This window comes from Triturus cristatus, chromosome 5_1 (genome assembly GCF_964204655.1).
Source record: "Triturus cristatus chromosome 5_1, aTriCri1.1, whole genome shotgun sequence".
Lineage (NCBI taxonomy): Eukaryota > Metazoa > Chordata > Amphibia > Caudata > Salamandridae > Triturus > Triturus cristatus.
Window position 1 is genome coordinate 1,493,278 of NC_140587.1, and position 20,212 is coordinate 1,513,489.

Here is a 20,212-nt window from a genome sequence, read left to right on the forward strand (position 1 = left end):
GTATATCAAATTCTGGTATCCATCCCTCCTGACTTGTTCTTGGTTGTTCTAAGTCCAATATTTCAGAATCCAATACTCTAGATTATTCGACTTCACAACCTTCAGCCACTTCAACTGTCTCAGTCAGTTGTTCAGTCTCAGAAGGGGCTGGTACCCGTTTGGTATGACTTGCATGAATCCAATTGGGAATTTACTGCAGTGGTAGTAACCAGTATGACTTGGCGAGGATCATCCCACCTCAGTGCTAGGCACGTTTTCCTGGCGTGTTTCTTCACTACCACCCAATCTCCAGGATTCAAATCATGCACTTGCATTGGCTGCCTGGCAAATACTTCTTCTCCAACCTGGTGGGAGACAGAACACACTAGGTCAGCCAATCCTTTGCAATAGTCCAATACAAAATCATCATTTATACTCATCAATTTATTTCCAGGAATAAATGCTTGTCTCATTGCCCTTTCCATGATGATTTCATGGGGACTTAGTCCAGTTTTCCTGTCAGGAAAACTTCGGAGTTCCATCAACACAAGAGGCAATGAATCAGGCCATTACAATGATGTGAATGCACACACTTTAGCCTGTCTCGATTTGATTGTGCCATTCATTTGTTCAACCACTCCAGAAGCCTCTGGGTGGTATGCACAGGGCAGTTTCTGACCAATTTTGAATGCTTCACAGACTAATCGAAATACCTCATTGTTAAAATGATGTCCTCTATCTGATTCCAAAGTGACTGGGAAACCGAAACATGGGATAAATTCCCTCAACAGTAGCTTGCGACTGTGAGACCATCATTCCTCCTAGTGGGATTTGCCTCCACCCATCATGAAAACAAACACACTATAAAAAGGACATACTTCAGGCCTTTACATGGAGGTAACTCAATGAAATCTATTTGTAGTCTCACAAATGGACCATCGGCCTTTCCAATTTTTCCCCAACAGACTATGGTTTTCCTGCCTGGGTTTTGATGTTGACAAATTAAGCATCTCTGGCAAAGGCTCTCAGCGACCACCCGAGTCTTGTATTATACCAATTTTGTCTGAAAAGCCTAATCATGGCATCCCTGCCCTCATGTGTGTCACCATACTACAATTGGGCCATTGGTGAGAGTAAGCAGTCTGACATAACTGGTCTGCCGTCAGGGTACACCCACACCTCATCTTCTGCTCTTCTGGTGCAACTTGCTTTCAACCAGATTTCCTTTTTGCTCACCTCAACCTCATCCTGTAACTGCCTTACTTCTTCCCATGTTTCTGGAGCTGAGAAAAACATAAGTTGGCATCTGTTTTCACTTGTTTAAATTTTTCGATTCACTGCCATATTAGTTTTTGCACAATATTTAACAATTTTGTCAGCATATATGTTACCCGCTGTCACATAGTCATTTCCTGACTGGTGAGCAGCACGCTCGACCACTTCCACTTCTTTTGGATACTGAATTGCTTCCAATAGCTCTTTCTCAATTTCCCCATTTCTTATTGGAGATCCGGAAGAAGTCAGAAATCCCCTCTGCAGCCAAATCTGGCCATAGTCGTGCAGAAATCCAAAACCATATTGACTGTCAGTAAATATGGTTATCCTCCAATTTTCCCAAATTTACATGCTTAAATCAAAGCCATCAATTCAGCTACTTGTGCAGACTTTACTCCGGGTAGATGGGATGCTTCAATTACACCTGAAAGTTTACAACCGGCATAGGCAGCATTGAGTCCTCCTCCCTCAATTCTCAGGTGCGAGCCATCTACAAATAGCTCGTGATCTGGGTCTTTCAGGGCTCTTCTCTAATGTCAGGTTGGGGCTTTGTACACAGTTCTGTCACGTCCAAGCAATCATGATCTATTTCATCCATCACCTCTTAACAGGCAGGATCTGGCAGTAGAGTTGCGGGGTTTAACACTGAACATCTCACCACTGTCACGTTTTCTGCTCCCAGAATCACTCTTTCATACTTAGTCATCCGACTGGGAGTAAGGTGCTGAGTTTGAGTTCTGGTTAAGAGAATCTCAACTGAATGTGGGATGAAAACTTTAACAATAACAATAGGTTCACTTTGTTCTAAGCTCATACAAGTAGCAGCAACTGCCTTTAAGCAGCTCAGTAGAGCTGAAGCTACATGGTCTAAAGTAGCAGAGAAATAGGCTGCCCAATCCATGTCTTTTGGTCAAAACTGAAAGTGCACAATTTGTTCTTTCACAACAGAACAGTGTGAATTCTCTTGTATAGTCAGGCATGCCTAAAGCAGGGGCCTCACACAGACAGTCTCGTAATCTCACAAAAGCTTCAACACATTCATCAGTCCAAACAATTGGGTCATTTGCACATTTTCAGGTCATCTGGATTAATGGTTTTGCCAACAAGGAAAACACCATAATCCATTGTCTACAATATACATTCTCATTTCTCTTTGAGTGTGAGGTAGCGACATTTGTTTTATTATTTTTATTCTTTCTGTAGTTACTTTTCTGACTCCTCTTTCTAAGGTGTGACCTAAGTATTTTACTCCTTGTTTACAAAACTGCAATTTTTCTGGAGATACTTTGTGTCCTCCTTCTGACAAATGGTTCAACAATGCAATTGAGTCAGTAACACAATCCTCCTGTCGCCTTGATGCGACCAGCAGGTCATCGATATACTGCCATAACAGTACGAAATCCCTGGGTCTAAGCTATTTACTATTAAAGAATGTGTTCACAACTACATGGCAAATAAAGACAAACAAAATCACAGATACCACCACGGAAAAAGTTGGGCATTTCCCTTTTTAGGACAAAATCCCTCACTCACCAAAAGGTGACCTGCTTCATCACAGGGACTCTCATCTCAAAGGAAAAACCGAGTTCCTTTGAGGGCTACAACCCTCTCATTGAGAGGGGAGCTCAGGGATGTTTTGTAACAACGAGGATAATCTAAATCCTCATATGAAGAGCAATAAGATTGTTAAGGAGTGAGGGCGCAGCGCAAAAAAAGTGAAAACAGTGAAACTAAAACTAGCTAGGAGGTGTCGATACTGAATTTATTCTAAGACACCAACTGCCAGAATTAAAACCAGAGCACCAGCGGTATCGATTTGTAACCACTAAGGAGAAAAAGAAAGTTGGTCAACATGTTTTAGCCATAATACCCAAACGTGGGTTAGGCTTTCTTCAGGACCTCAAACAGGTGCTGCTGCGAACAAATAAATCAGTGCAGCGAAAAAAGGATATATATGTTTCTTGGAATTTAATCTCAATCCTCTGTACAGCAGTTATAGTAAGGACGAGTGTACCTAAAAATAATAAAAAAAATAATAATAATAATAATGCAAATCAATAAGAATAATCAAATTATGCACAAATATATCTTGTGGTACTGTGAAATTTAAATAATAACAAATCTTACCCGCAACTGCTGGGTACTCAGACCCACCTCAGCCTGGCAGCCGCTCAGGAAGGGGGCACCGCTCTGAAAAACGGTGTACAGTGCCATTAGTAAAGACATGTCCTCCCTAGTCTATGGCTGATCAAAAACCTATAGACTATCAATGAGGCATGAAAATCAGCGCAAACAGTGAAAAACAAGGAGCAATCAAGGGACTTCATAAACAATAAGGCCGATTGTCTCTGTTGGCCTGTATCTATTGGTTTACTTAAAAATTAACAAATCAATAACCTAGTGTCTTCATTAATCATAATATTAGTGCCTGATTCTTGTGTAGGAAGAACAAGTCCCAGGAAAAGAAATCCTCTCTCACACTTCTCCCACACACAATAACTTGAGCACCTAGAAGCTTTAAAAGAGACCAACATACAATGAACAATGAAAACAGCGCTCTAAGATTTTCCAAGCACCTGTTTTAACAAAACTCAGTATAGAGTAGCAACCTAGTAATTTAAAAAGGTCCTCTCAGAGCGTCCACAACCCTCTGACAAAGAGGCAAAGACAACAGAAGGGAACCACTAGGTGATAAAAAAGGGAAAAATTCCCAAGCCAGAAAAGGTATATTAGCCCAATAAAGTCAAACTCACCTCTCCGTCGGTACTCCGTGACAAATTGAGCCGGCGACCGGAGGTGAGTTGACTGCGAGACTGAGGCCGTATAAGTAGTGCTCTGCGGTGTGAACAAATCGGCACCAGCTGTGCTCGATACGTCACTGCAAACTGATCTGCGCCATCGCGCCGATGGAAACACTGATCAGTTGTTCATGCGCAGTCGCCTTACCCCTTCCAAAGCAAATGTGCACAAAAACGCGCAATCGCGCTGATAAGGCCAGTGACAAACTGCATATGCGCAGCTGTGGAACCACTTGACAAAATTAAATTCTAAAGCGAAACGTAATCATCTGTCGTTTACCAACCCACTAATACGTTATTTGTGCTATCATCATTTGTTTGCCACAAGTCTCTTCTTAGTGGCATTCTGATTCACACGTTTAGGCGAGACAAGTAATGCGCATATGTGGAGATACTGTCACTACCTCAACGCATCCACGCGGATCACTGTGTCAAAATTCATCTCGCCCCCAGGTTAAAAAAAGCACAGGATAGACAGCATAACGGTGATAACTAAGCATGCAAAAATGAGGAATATCCTCATGTTGTTAGCGTCTTCGTGACTATACTAATATAGAGAGTGTAATCATCCACCAATAATAAGCGAAGACCTGTACCAAATAGTCACAGAAAGGAAAAACCCTAAAAAATTACAGTTTAGCTCTCTTATTTACTGGAAAGAACAAACTATCCAGTATAACTCAACAACCAGATGTCTCTGAGGCAGTAATCTAGAAAAAAAAACAGGAAGGTCTGGCATATATAAAGTCTCTATTATAGAGAAACCCACGTAATCTCATCATTGAGACCTACCCTATCACTTTTCAATTTATAGACCCACCATTGCTCGCGTTTGAATAAAAAGGAGGTCACATCTGTGATATGGGGTGGAATATATGGTTTTTCCAATACAGTCCATTTAAGGTCAGCAGGACTGTGTTGAGCTGACCAAAAATGATTGGTCAATTTAGTAGAGGTTTTTCTACACCTAATAGTGCTCTTGTGTTCAAGAATTCGTACCTTCACTTTACGTGTGGTCATGCCCACGTACCGCAAGGCACATGGACAGGTAATCAGGTAAAGGAGGTTCTCACTATTACAGTTCGTATGTTGTGTCAATAGCCACGGTTTAGGCGAACCAATGTCAATCTCAGTGGTATGAGAAGTGTTAGAACAAGCTGTACAGTAACCACAAGGAAAATGTCCCTGTACCGGGGGTAAACCCCACAGGGTATCTTGTGGATTCGTTTTATTGTGGCGTGGACGTGTATGTATCAAGCGGTCCTTGATGCTGATGCTGCGTTTGAAAGCAAACAAAGGCCGGGGTAATGCTGTTTCCCCAATTTTCAAAATCTTCCAATTGGACAGAATATTTTTTTTGATTTTATTGTTGTAACTACAAAATGTGTGTACACAAGTCAATCTTTCCAAAGATGCTTTAGAAGCCCCGGTCTCCAAAAGACCAGCACGATTATTATTGGCAGAACGTTTCATAGACCTTTTTCACAAGGTCCCTGGGATATTGGCGAGCTTGTAATTGAATGCACAGTTTTTTTGCATGTTCCTGATATTTGTTAGTAGTGGAGCAATTTCTCTTAATGCGCAAAAACTGGCCAAACTGCAAGTTTTCCCATAGGGCCTGGGGATGAAAACTATCAAAATATAGAAGTGAATTTCTTGCCATAGGTTTTTTATATAGCTCTGTATTCAAACCACCATCTTGAGGAGTGATCAAACTACCCAAAAAAGGTAGTGCGATTTTACTGTATTCACATGTGAAGTTCGAAAAATCATTTTGAACATTCAACCAAGCTTTAAAATCGAGGATAGAGGATGATGTACCTCTCCACACCACAAACACATCATCGATGTATCTTCTCCATAACCGGATGTTATCTCGATATGGATTGTTAACGTTGAAAATATATTGTTGTTCAAAACTATGAACATACAAGTTTGCCAAACTTGGGGCAATATACTGCACCAGAACTGACTTTCGGGACATGACCAGTGTTTCCAGACACCTTTTCAAGATCTGGTTAAAGATTGAGAGAATCTCCAAATACCCTTGAGGAACTCGACACCATGCCAATACACGGTCATCAAACTTAAAGGCAAAGAGATATTGACTATCTGGTTGCAAATAAATAGAGAAAAAGGCATGGCATAAATCAATTACTGTAAACCAGCCTGCATTCCAGGGTAGGTAAGTAGTTATAGCAAGCAGATGAAGAGGAAATAGAACACATACTAGGTGTACAGTAAAAAAGTAACCATTCTCAACAAACAGAAAGAGGAAAATAATTTTTTCTTCCACACATAAATATTAGATAAAATATTTATTTTTCATTTTTTATCTTACATTGATGACTATTGGATTATTGACTGTTCTTTTTTGCGTATAGTTCATCATTAAGTATTTATACAAACAGTGACGGCATATAAGATTGATAGGGTCTATACGACAGATAAAAAAACATTAGACAATCATATTAACAAATTTTAAACATATAGTGTTGATAGAAGCAATGCGGTAGATGGAGAACTACGCGCGTTTCGGCTATGCAGCCTTCGTCAGGAAACCGTCTATTGCTTAAAACTGTGTAGAATACATAAACAACATACAGTTTGATGGTTACAATTATATGAATATGGTACAGATACACCTAGATTTGGAGATTTATAGTCTTTTTACATTTTTAACTTAAGAAACATATATATATATACACATACAGGTTGTACATAGATGACGACCAATACTCAATGCAACACTTTAACAAGGGAAGATATAGACAAAAGGAGAAAAAGGGAAATCATCATGGTATATGGTTATATATAGCTTATTCATATGGATAGCTGTCAACTGAAACTACATAGACAAAAATAGAGTTGCACTACAAAATCGATACACAAGTATGTACAATATTTACATCCTATATTATTCAATTTTTACACGGTATTACATTGACTACAATTTCATTTAATACATGATATTGGAACACAAATAATGTAGTAAGATAAAATGAAAATAGTGGTAATAGAACTAAATACTCAATTAGATGAGCACATATCTACACCTAAGCACTGTAGTATTACTCACTTGCTCTATATAGGTATAGAAATCCTAAAACCGGAGAAGTCACAGATGGAGTTTCAACTCTTAATTGCTCCAAGATGTAAGTTGTGCAAAACAAGTGTATAAAGGGCCTCCTACATGGACACACGGTAAAGACATGAGAAGAAATGGTGAAAAAATGAATGATTGGAATAAAAGAGTATATACAGCAGAGAGGAAAGGATATAAACGATAATATGTACTTACTAGTTGGTAGTTACATGTTAATGATTCGTATGAGTCTGCTAGGGACCCTGGGTCTGTCTTTATGTTATCTATCTCGTTTAGTTTGACGACCTTTCGGGATGAGATGCCAAACGTGGGTAGTGATGGGTGCTGTTTAGAACGGGAGGGGTAAAGGACGGGGGGGGTTAAAAACGATATAACCAGGTCCGTCTAATTAAATCATATTTTTACAAAATGTTACCAGAAAAAGAAAAAACAATATTAATGCATCTGCATTAACTTACATAAAAAATGAAACCTAATAGGTCCTGGTATATGTAGAGAGTCCGTAATAGGTAGTGACGTGATAGTCCTAGGGTGGTGATTTAAAAGAAAGAGAGTAGTACAGATATTACCACCTGGACATAAAGATCAAGTCAATATATGTGTATGAACAAGTTGATAAGGTATAATATGCAGAGGGCAGTATTTCGAGATCCTCCCACAATATAACAATATAGACATACCTTATTCTCTTATTAGCTAATTGTAAGGACGGCTCCGAAGGATGTGAAAAGGGTGCTTCACTCAAAGGAAGTGCCCGTGAATGCGTCCAATATATATGTCTCGGCTGATTCGCGCGCCAAACCGGGTTCAATTAGAGTAATTGGTAACATACGACAAATGGTAAAAAAAAAGTAACAGAAACAGAGAACGGACACAGATCACATTGATAGACGAATCAATTTTGAGTTATTAACTTGGTTATTTGTTGATTTAAAGATGACCCTAAGATCTGGAAAAAAGAGGCAGATCCAGGTCTCTACTTCTAATGGCATTTATACGGGTACAATTGACCAATTTTTAAACGCTCTACTGCTATACTGGAGAAAGAAATTGCTATAGTTGAAAAACGCCTTTCATTAGATATAATTACAGGCAAGCGATCTTCTCTTGGGAAAATTAGTGAGGCAGCTTCCCCTATTTCGCTCTCCCTTATAGATTCTGATAGCAATGTTGCTAATACTGATCCTGTGCCTATAACTGTTCCTGAGACCCAAATAGGGGAAATGGCGGAGGTGGGTCAAGATAGTTTACTTATCACTGTCCACGATAACATGCTTAACGGTGGAACTACCATTTTGTTAGATCAGTCTAGAGGGAATTCAGGTCTCTCGGACTCACCTAATTTAAATCTTAGTAAGGAGCATGTGATCTCCCCCCCCATTTTACAGCTTTCTCCCTTACAGAATCCTGGGAAACGCAAAAGGCTAGATTTTCCCCTCATAGTTGAACATAATGAGAGGGTGGGAAGCACTATTGATTCTTCTACGCGGCTGCGTTACACTAACGTGGTGGGTCAACCCGAAGATCATAATACCACTGTTAGTATTGTAGAAGGTATACTCCTGGCAAAGATAGAGTTATTAATGAAGTCCTTGCTTTTACCGCTATTAGAAAGGACAAGATTACTGAATGAAAAAATGGACTCTCTGGATAGGCTGTTTAAAGAGAATATAGCACCATTAAACAAAAAGTTAGACAGTCCTATCCCTAAAGGTGTGACCACCATTGCTCCGCCACCACCGAAATCCCCACCGAAATCCAAACAGATAAATAAAAAAAAAGCAGGGACGTCAAGTATAAAGGCGGGATCTCGTATGTTAAAATCCCCGAAACCAACCTCAGTATCGGCCGTTAAGACGACAGTTAGCTCTGGCGTTACACCTAGACAGAAGGCCATAAAACTACCCCAGCCCAAGAAAACACCTAGCAGTCATGGACATAATCCTCGGCCATTTTCTAAACCTATCCCGAGGAAACATTGTGTTAATCTCCCCCCGGAGTCACAGCCCTATACCATCATTTTAACCGGGGTGGCTCCATTAGTTGAAGGTAAAAGAGAAACACACATGGACCTCCACAATAAGGTAACATTTTGGCTCAACAAAAATCGCCCGCTCCCACCCAATACGTATTCTGAAATTCTTAATGTTAGAAGGGTGGATTGGATAGGTTATGGTAAGAAAGATCTTGAAGGGGACTGTGTGGTGATTAATTTTAGAGAATCATGGGTGGCTAATTTTATTGGCAGAGAACCTAGATTTGGAAGAGTTGGGGATGTGCAAACTTTATTGCTGAATTATTTTTATCCCGCTTTTTGCACAAGCGGTCCCCACACCCCACCTCAATATTCTAGAAGAGACAGGCCAAGAGGGAGATTTCATTTAGACACTCCAGCTTATCCTTTGTTTTATCCACAACTCACAAACCGGTTTGCTCCGCTGACCGGCTTGGAAGATGTGGATTGACTTGATAATCCATTGCTGAATCCAGTGCGGAGTGAAGTTGTACCGAGTTCCCCTAACCCTGTTCCATCTCTTAGGGCTGAGATGGCAACAGGGTTGAGTGGTAATTCCAAAGGGGAGGAAGATGGGGTAAAACCTTTGAATCCCATATATAGTCCTCTAGCACTGGAGGAGACTATTAACCTACCCAACAACCTGCTGAAAGACACAAGTAATATTCTTACAGTCCTGTCATGGAACATAGCGGGATTGTCGGGGAAAATGTCCGAAGCTGACTGGGGCTCTTTTGTGGATTCTTTCGATGTTATTATGTTTCAGGAAAGTTGGTCAACTGTTGCCATTTTTCAGGTTGGTTATCTCAATTATTATAAACCAGCCTGTAAAGGACCAAAAGGCCGTCCCTCAGGTGGTTTGGTTATTTGGATCAGGCAATCTCTAGCCCTTATAATTGAAGAAATTCCTACCTTAAGTAGTGATATTCTCGCCCTGAAACTGTCGGGTAAAAATAAAGAGGTTTTTTCTCTGATTAATATATATGCAAGAGGGCTACCTGGTGGGAAGCCTGCGAGAGCAGTCAGTGATCTAGACTGCTTATTAAACACCATTTCTTGCGATAATTGTATAATGGTGGCTGGTGATTTTAATTGTTCATTTGAACCCTTTCCTAATCTTGATAATGAAGGATATGGGGAATCTGATCAAATATGGAATATTCCACCATTATCTATCCCCCCCATCAAAAAGGTTACCGAGGCAGCAATGCAGTGGCTAGGCCTTTGTCTTGAATGGGATTTGCGTGCAGCTAACGGTAGAACTAAATCAGATTCAATGGGAAAGGTCACTTTTGACAATTCCAAGTATTCGAGTCGTATTGACTACTTCTTAATAAAGATAAAATTCTGGAAAATCCTAGAGGATATGGAAGTAGTCCAAAGACCTGAAAGCGACCATAACCCTCTGGCAATTACATTAATACTGAATGAGGGTTTCAGATTGGATTCTGCGTCTACTACTGTTACAGCTGAGGCTGTTCTCACGAATGACTGTAGAAGAGTACGCTGGACTAGGCTTATAGACAACCCTACCGTGTTAGAAAGGATTGCGGTGGAGGTCTCAGTAGCCACTAATCTGATGGTACCGATACTAAACGAAGGTACCTCCCCGGAAGAAATAGGGATGATCCATGAGACATTGTTTAATAAGATAAAAACTTTTTTTCACGAACCCACAAAAGGAGGGAAAAATAGTCTAGTACCAGCTAGGACTAAATGGTACGATAAATCTTGTCGGTTAGCACATAGCACCTTAATAGATGCTATTAAATTGAAGTCAGCCATAGATATTAGGCTAGCTAGGGTTAACTACAAAAAAACACTTAAAGTGGCAAAAACCAACTGGGATGAACAGCGTTGGTTAGATTTATATCAAGCATGCACCTCATCTAACCAACAAAAATTCTGGGAGGTTGTGAAGTGGGGTGGGACTGGGGACTCGAAAACACCTGTTAACCACGTGTCTGCAGAACAATGGGTCAAACATTACGCGACGCAGTTTAGTGACACGGTACGGATCTCCCAACATTGGGAAGATGCCAGTGTTCAGACTGCGGCGCCTTTACTTGACCACGTTGTTTTTACAGAATTGGATACTGTAGCTGCGCTTAAACAAGTTAAGAACGGTAAGGCTCCTGGTATGGACTGTGTCCCCGCGGACCTTTTTAAGTATGATCAGGTGCATTGGGTTCCGTATATAACCACCCTAGCAAATGCGATAGCCAGAGGGTTGGAGATTCCAAATTCATGGAAAGGGGCAGAGATCCTTCCCGTGTATAAAAAAGGAGACAAAACTAATGCAGGAAATTACCGTCCAATTAGTCTTATCGATGCCCTTCAAAAAATTGTGGCTAGAATGCTTTTAGGAAAAATTGACACTTGGATGGTCGAAGTTGACATTCTTTCCCCACTACAAGCTGGTTTTAGGGCTTATATTAGCACAGTTGACCAGATCTTAAGATTCGTTATGATCTATTGGAAAACTGTGTTTCTGAAAGGCGGCAGGATTTACGCTGCATTTGTGGACCTCAAATCAGCGTTTGATTTGGTCCCTAGAGGAAAGATGTGGGCTGCACTGAGAAAGATGGGTGTTCCTCCTGCGCTCTTAGAACTTACCATCAGGATGCATGAGGGAAACTTTGCTAGAGTAAGGTGGGGTCGTCAGGGCCAGGTTACTGAAACCTTCCCGGTGACTCGTGGAGTGAGACAGGGCTGCGTCCTGGCCCCTACCCTTTTTATACTCTTTATTAATCAAGTGGTTAAATTTCTCTCAGATATTCCTACAGACGCCCCATCGTTGGGGGGGAGTAAATTCCCCCTTTTAATATTTGCGGATGATACACTCATACTGGCCAAAACTCAGAAAGGTTTGCAGGTTGCTATAGATAAATTTGTGGATTTCTGCAAAGAGAACGATTTAGAAATTAACATTAATAAAACCAAATTTATGGTCTTCACGAAGAAAAAAGCACAGAGGGGCAATGTCATTATGAACGGGTCAACCCTGGAACAGGTTGAAGTTATGACCTATCTCGGTGTCACAATGGATTATAGATTACGTTGGAAAGAGCAAATAACAGCGCTTAGCTTGAAACTAATGCGCTTATCCGGTTGTTTGGTGAAAGAGCAGCGGAGCTCTTTGACCAAAAGGGTGCTGCCCGCCCTCAAAATATATAGTGCAAAAATTAGTTCTGCCATATTATATGGGGCGGATATATGGGGCTGTGTAGACCTGGCTGTCCTTGATAGGATACAAAACAAATTTCTCCGAAATTTAGTTAGTCTTCCGCCATCAACACCAACTCTGCCATTATTGATGGACATGGGGCTCCATTCATTCAAACATCAAGCCCAGTATAGATTGGTGGCGTTATGGAGACGAATATGGTCCACACCGGAACTTGCCATGTTCGCCCAAGAACTTCAGGATGTTAGATCACAGCAGGGGGCTGGTGATATCCCCTGGTTCAAGTCTATTAGAAACACTCTTTTTGGAATGGGCCTCCCACTGTTGTGGTCTGAGCCGGGCTCCCATATCTTTCCTTCTAAGAAAGATTTTAAATCTCTCTTTTGGTCTATGGTCAAGGATGAATACGTTGCTCTTTCGGAGAAACCGAACTTGACTGGTTTGTTTCTGCTATATAAAATAGTCCCCCATACAGAGTGTTTCTGGGATATAATAGTTAAAACCACTGATAGGAAACTTTACTTTCAGTTCCGTCTTGGTACATTGCCTTTACGGTCCTTTACCAGTGGTTGGCAGAAGCCGGCGACTCCATTTTGTCCATGTTGTACAATCCATAAAGAAACAATAGGTCACTTCTTGTTCGTTTGTAATGCTTATCGTGAACCACGACATAAGTGGCTAAAACCTATTTGCCATAGACTAAAGACCAGGTCGAGCAGAGAAGCCCTATTCATCTTAAGAACTAATACTTCTGAATGTTTCTCAATCGGAATGGCTAAATTTCTTGGATGGGCTTGGTTACTAAGATCAAAGATAGTTTGTAACACCTTGTTATGAACATCTTATATATTTTGTTACTTTGCTAGATTGTGTCTCTGACCAGTATTGATGTTGTATCTTTTAATTGTATTTTTATAATAATAATTTTCCTTCTCCGTCTTTATGTACACATCTAATTTAATTGAGGTCTTAAGTGTTTTTATATTGTATATAATGTTATTGATTATGTAATATTGTTATTAATTGTATGTTTGTAAATATTTTGTCTTTTATGAAGAATATTCGAAATAAAGACGTTAAAAACTGAAAACTGATTCGTATGAGTCTGCTAGGGACCCTGGGTCTGTCTTTATGTTATCTATCTCGTTTAGTTTGACGACCTTTCGGGATGAGATGCCAAACGTGGGTAGTGATGGGTGCTGTTTAGAACGGGAGGGGTAAAGGACGGGGGGGGTTAAAAACGATATAACCAGGTCCGTCTAATTAAATCATATTTTTACAAAATGTTACCAGAAAAAGAAAAAACAATATTAATGCATCTGCATTAACTTACATAAAAAATGAAACCTAATAGGTCCTGGTATATGTAGAGAGTCCGTAATAGGTAGTGACGTGATAGTCCTAGGGTGGTGATTTAAAAGAAAGAGAGTAGTACAGATATTACCACCTGGACATAAAGATCAAGTCAATATATGTGTATGAACAAGTTGATAAGGTATAATATGCAGAGGGCAGTATTTCGAGATCCTCCCACAATATAACAATATAGACATACCTTATTCTCTTATTAGCTAATTGTAAGGACGGCTCCGAAGGATGTGAAAAGGGTGCTTCACTCAAAGGAAGTGCCCGTGAATGCGTCCAATATATATGTCTCGGCTGATTCGCGCGCCAAACCGGGTTCAATTAGAGTAATTGGTAACATACGACAAATGGTAAAAAAAAAGTAACAGAAACAGAGAACGGACACAGATCACATTGATAGACGAATCATAGCGCACGCCCGTAGATAAAGCAAAGGTCCCCATTCAATAATATCCCAAGTATATGTTATAGGAGAACTATATGTACGTTCATGTAGTTCAAGGGAAGTCATACCGAGCTATAGTAAATAAACTATCAGTATTGGATAATTAAGGTAGAAACAAAGTGACCATGATGCATGAAACAAACTATAAATATATATATAGATATAAAGTACCAACATATAATTTATACAGTATATGGGACGTATATTTCAGCTATAAGTAGCACAAGTAGATGACAATCTATGCAGTTGGAAAATTGAGTGCAGAAAGTGGATGGATGAGGGTAAGGTAAAGATGGCGCCTATCCAAGGTAGGCCGATCAAGAAGTTGCAAGCTGGTCATAAATGACGGACTATAGAGTCAAGTCCGTGTTACAGAAATAACTGTTACTTAAAGTTATACCTATAAATATAAAAAACCAACATATAATTTATACCGTATATGGGACGCATATTTCAGCTGTAAGTAGGACAATCTATGCAGTTGGAAAATTGAGTCCATAAAATGGATAGATGAAGGTAAGGTAAAGATGGCGCCTATCCAAGGTAAGCCGATCAGGGGGTTTGGAAGCTGGTCATAAATGACGGACTATAGAGTCAAGTCCATGTTACGGAAATAACAGTTGCTTAAAGTTATCCATAAAAGAAGCCGCACATTGGTTTAATGAGGCTCGTTGGGCATTAAGTAAGTATATGCATAGAGGTGGAAGGAGGACAGAAAGGCCTCTTATTTGATCTATAATATAAAGATTGCGCATGCCCAGTGTTAACAACTGTAGGGATAACCGAATATATAGTACAGCAGCAGCGCCATCTTGGTATTGTAAAGAAGTAATGATGCTAAATATAGGGAGGTTGCTATCATGGTTCAGAGTTTGAATGTACCTAATCCAAACATGGTGTGAGCTACAAGATATATGATAGGTCACTAGCGTCGCCTAGAATAGAAAAGATATGTAATGGTGTTTTAGTGTTGAAAACTAAGTAAATCAACAATAAAGTAAATAAGATAAAGTAAAATAAAATGGAGTGAAAGGAATTAAAATAGAATTAGGTAAAAATATATTTAAGAAGAGTATTAGTTCCAGAATATCTCCAATAAACATACCCAAGTGTCTAAAGTCTTATTCAATGTGGATGCTAGCCACTTCAAGAGATTATCAAGGGGAATGTGTAGATTATAGTTAACTCTATATAGGTGGCTCCTTGTATAGAGAAATGCCTACAGGGCAGTATATATATATCTGGGCATCTGATTTACATGATAGCCTGATCCCAGGGTATCTCCAGATTCAATCCTTTTTTAACTGTATCCAGATAAAATATCCAGAACACTTCACGCTTTTTTCTTATTTTATCTAAACTGCATCCTTCCTTGTTAACAATTTTTTCCAGAATGTACCAATGGATATCATCCGCAGTGTGATTGTTTTCTAAGAAGTGTAACACCATAGGGGAGGTTGTTTTTTTATTTCTGATTGCGGATCTATGTTCGGTAAGTCTGGTGTTAAGAGATCTGGACGTCTCGCCCACATAACCTTTATTGCATGGACATATTAGTAAATAGATAATGTTTTTGGTCTTACAATTACTAATCCCCTTGGCCACAATTATTCGGTCATTGAACATAAGTTCTTTAGTTTCAATTGCCAGAGGGCAAACTATGCATGTTCCACATTTATAGTTACCCTGAATAGGTAGCATGTCTACAACACTTCTCTGTATTGGCTTTTTCTTTACAGGCATGCGAGATCTGACAATGAGATCTTTGAGATTTTTATTTTTGCGATAGGCGAACATGGGTTTTTCAACAGCGTCAGCCTTAGCTTTATTGACATTGAGTAGGTGCCAGTTAGAGCAAATGATTTGGCGAATCTGCTCATTTAGTAATGAATGACGTGTGACAAAAACTAGGTTAGCTTCTTTTTTTTGATTGTTACCCTGTAGCAAGTGCTGGCGATCATAAAACCTAGCACGTTTATATGATTCTCGTATGAGTCTATGAGGGTAGCCTCTGTCAAGAAATTTCTTTTTCATAACAATCGATTTCAGATCATAGTCCTCCAGTTTAGTAAGAACTGACAAAACGGAATACTACTCTTTTGTTTCGTTGGATGGTGTTGCGAGCAGCGGGTTTTATAAACAAATCCACAAACAGCTGGCCACATTCCTGCTTGATTAGGATGTCCAAGAACTTGATGTGTGTATTGCTTATAAGGGATGTAAATTTTAGGTTTGGATCACAGAGATTTAACCAAGTGATAAATTCACTCAGGGTGTCTTCATTATCATCCCATATAAAAACAATATCATCTATATATCGGGACCAGTGTAATATAGATTCGAAAAACGGAGCTACTTCATTGAAAATGCAGCGTTCTTCGAAGTAGGCCATATAGATGTTTGCTATTGTAGGGGCGCAAGAAGCGCCCATGCTTACTCCTTTTATTTGTTTGTATAATTCCCCTTGAAATTCAAATATATTCTCATTAAGAATGATTTTCAGGCAATTGATAACAAACTCTGCGTTGCAATCGATGTCATAAAGATCAATAAACCATTTAACTGCTATAATAGCTCCATCACATGGTATGTTAGAATACAAACTTTCCACATCCAATGTGACAAGCCATTGTCTGTTGCAATTAAATGGAGTGCCTTCCATAAGGTTGAATATCTGACGAGTGTCTAGCACATTTCCAGGGATTTTATGTATAGATGGTCGTAGTATTAGGTCCAAATACTTAGAGATAGGTTCAGTAATCGATCCAATAGTGGTGACAATTGCTCGAAAGGGGGGATCAACCTCATTTTTATGTACCTTAGGGGTACCATAAAGGCTGGCTAATCTAGGGTTGTCTATATTCAGATAGTTGAACTCCTTTTCGCAAATGTGACCTTGTTGTAAGGCTTTAGCAGTTAGTTTATAGATTTTATTTTTGATTGTCTGGGCAGGGTTTCTAGTTATTTTAGTATAAAACCTACTATCCATCAGCATGTCCTCAATTTTGTTAGTATATTTAGCTGTATCTAATATAGCTATCCCTCCTCCCTTGTCACAACTTTTGATCGTGAATTCGGGAGAGTTTTTGAAGTTGTTAAGGGCTTCATATTCTTCAGCAGAGATGTTGAAGGGAGTTTTTGGAACATATTTAGTAGCTGTAGTAAGTTTGTTAAATACTACTTGCACAAAAATCTTCACCTCCGGAGCAATTTGTTCTAGAGTGGGGGTGAATGTATATTTAGGTGCTAAACCTGACCGATTTACATCAGGGACTACACCTTCTACATCAGCAAAGAACCATTTAAGACAAATTTTTCGAAAGAAAGACATCAGGGGCCATATGTAGGTAGCCTAATACCGGTCGGTAACGGCCGATTTTCGGTAAATATACCGTTACCGACCGGTATTTAGGCTTTTGATATGTAGGGGAATCATTTCAGGATTCGGAAATTTACCGATTCGGTAAAATTACCGAATCGGTAATTTTACCGATTCGGTAAATACCGAATCCTGAAATGAGATGTAGGGGGAGTGTGTCGTGGGTGTTGGGATTCGTTATTTACCACCAACTAATAGTTGGTGGTAAATGACGAATAGGTGTAAAAAAGCATTTTTGTGCACTTTGAAGTATGCAATGTGGCAGACATACATGCCCTTAGGGCATGTATGTGCGCCACATGTGCATACATGGTCGAATCAGGGGTGCAACAGGGTGTCAATGTGACACCCTGCCACCCATGATGATGCCTCCCCCATTACCGATTCGGTATTTACCGATTCGGTAATGGCAACTGGCTTCCCATTCATTCCTATGGGCCTCCAGGTAAATACCGATTCTAAAATACCGACACTTACCGATTCGGTATTATTTTACCTACATTACATTTACCGATTCATAAATACCGAATCGGTAAAATTCGGTATTTAAGAATCGGTAAATGTAATTTACCTACATGAGGCCCCAAGTCATTAAATAGCTCAAATTTGTTAAGGCCCGAATGAGGCACAAAAGATAGTCCTTTAGAGAGAAGAGAATAAGATGCTTGGCTAAGAATGCAGGTACTCAAATTGAAGATTGGGATTTCTTTCATTGTCTCCAGTATCGGGCGTTCCGGGTTTCTAAGTATTGGTTCTGATTTGCTGGTTGATGGCCACGAAATGGTGTCTGGTATTGTGTTCGAGGTTTTTACTGTTGTTGGGGTTGATATTGTTGTTGTGGTTGATAGTGTTGTTGGTAATGCGGTTGATATTGGGGGCGCCAATTTCCTCTGTTCGACAACAAGGCACTACAGTTTTATTTATTTTCCGCAAATCCTGCACTACTCTGTACTTTCAATTAGGCTTTTAAATTCCTATTATGGACGAATTACAAGGGCTACTCATTATTTCTTTTAAAATGCCTTGCTCAATCAGTTGTTCTATTTCTGCTTTCACGTCTGGACTCATCTTGTATTGTCGGGTTTTGGGATAGACTGCACCTTCTTTCACAGTTACTTTCACAGGATCTACATTTGCCATCAATACAATTTAATTTCCTGTAAAGTCCCACACTTCTGTGTTCACTGTAGTTCTTATCTCTTCTGGTGATTAATCTGAGGTCATTAGAGAAAGCATTTCATTCACTTCAGTACCTTGCTTTGCTAACATAATCTTATAGACATTATCTTCATCAGGGGTTTGGAAAGCAGCACCATCCGGTGTGCAATAGATTGTGTAGTTCATCTTGTACAGCAGGTCTCTACCTAATACATTCACAGGACTAGAATCACAAACGATAAATCAATGCATATCTTTGAAGTTACCAATATGCATCTCCATTGGCCTTGTAAGTGGGGTTTTAATTTGTTGTTTCCAAACACCAACGACTTGGATACTATCTCCCGAGAGGGGTAGGTTTGGGATGTCTGCTGTTCTCACAGTAGAACGTGTAGCACCAGTCTCCAACAGAAAAGTGATATCATTACCTTACACTTTCCCATCAATAAATGGACCTGACTGATCAACTGGCAAGGATGCGCCAAGTACGCACTCCTCTTCCTCCCGTCTCAGGTACCATCAATCATCTGAGTCACTGTATGTATTTTTCTAAATATATCGGGAAATCACATCGTTTTTCTTACCACTTTCTCCTGGAAATACAGTGTCCGTGTGGTGCTTTTGAGGATTCACAAACTTTGGCATAGGAGCTGGAGGCACCTGATACTGTGGATTAACTACCTGCTGTGGCTGGTTCACAACCCCTTCAGTCTGCGTCTGTGGGTTTATATTTTGATTTGGCCCATTAATATTCTGAATATTCAAACACTCCTTTCTCCAATGTGCAAGCTTTCTGCATTCGTGACATGGAAACATATTTTTCGCATCCTCTCTAATCATTCACCCTCTCATTTTACCACCATTCATTCCTTGATCACTCTGGTTCAAACCTTTGTCAATTTCTGCATTTAATTTTAATACCTGCTGATCTGCTAATTTCACTTGTGCCCGCATCATCTTCTTTTTCAGCTTTTTAAGTCTGGCTTCAATATCATCTCCACAATATTTGGCGTATTTCTAAATGTCATCAATGCTTTTGCTCTGCCAGCAAAGCATATGCTGTTGAATCATCTGACTAATCTCTGGATTCAAACCATACACAAATCGATACACAAAATATCCCATATCCTTATCACCAATATTCTCAAAACCGCTGTACTGCTTGAACACCTGTAACAGCCTCTCATAATAGGCATGTACAGACTCATTTGATTCTTGAGTTGTCCTGTGTATTTTTACCCAATCAGTCTCTTTTGGGGGAATTTTCCCTTTTAAGAAAGTAATCAATTGGTGATACTTTTTCATCACATCATCTGAGGGTGCTCCTGTTTTAGCATATCTTGGATACTCCTCACTTGGCCAATCATTTGTAATTTTACATTCTGTCCAAAAATCTGCGGGTACTACAATGCCAAACAAACCATCCAGGTCCTTCAAAAAAAGCTTCAACACCTTCACAAACCTCTCAACCTGCTTATACCACTCCACGGGCTTCTCTCTCAATTT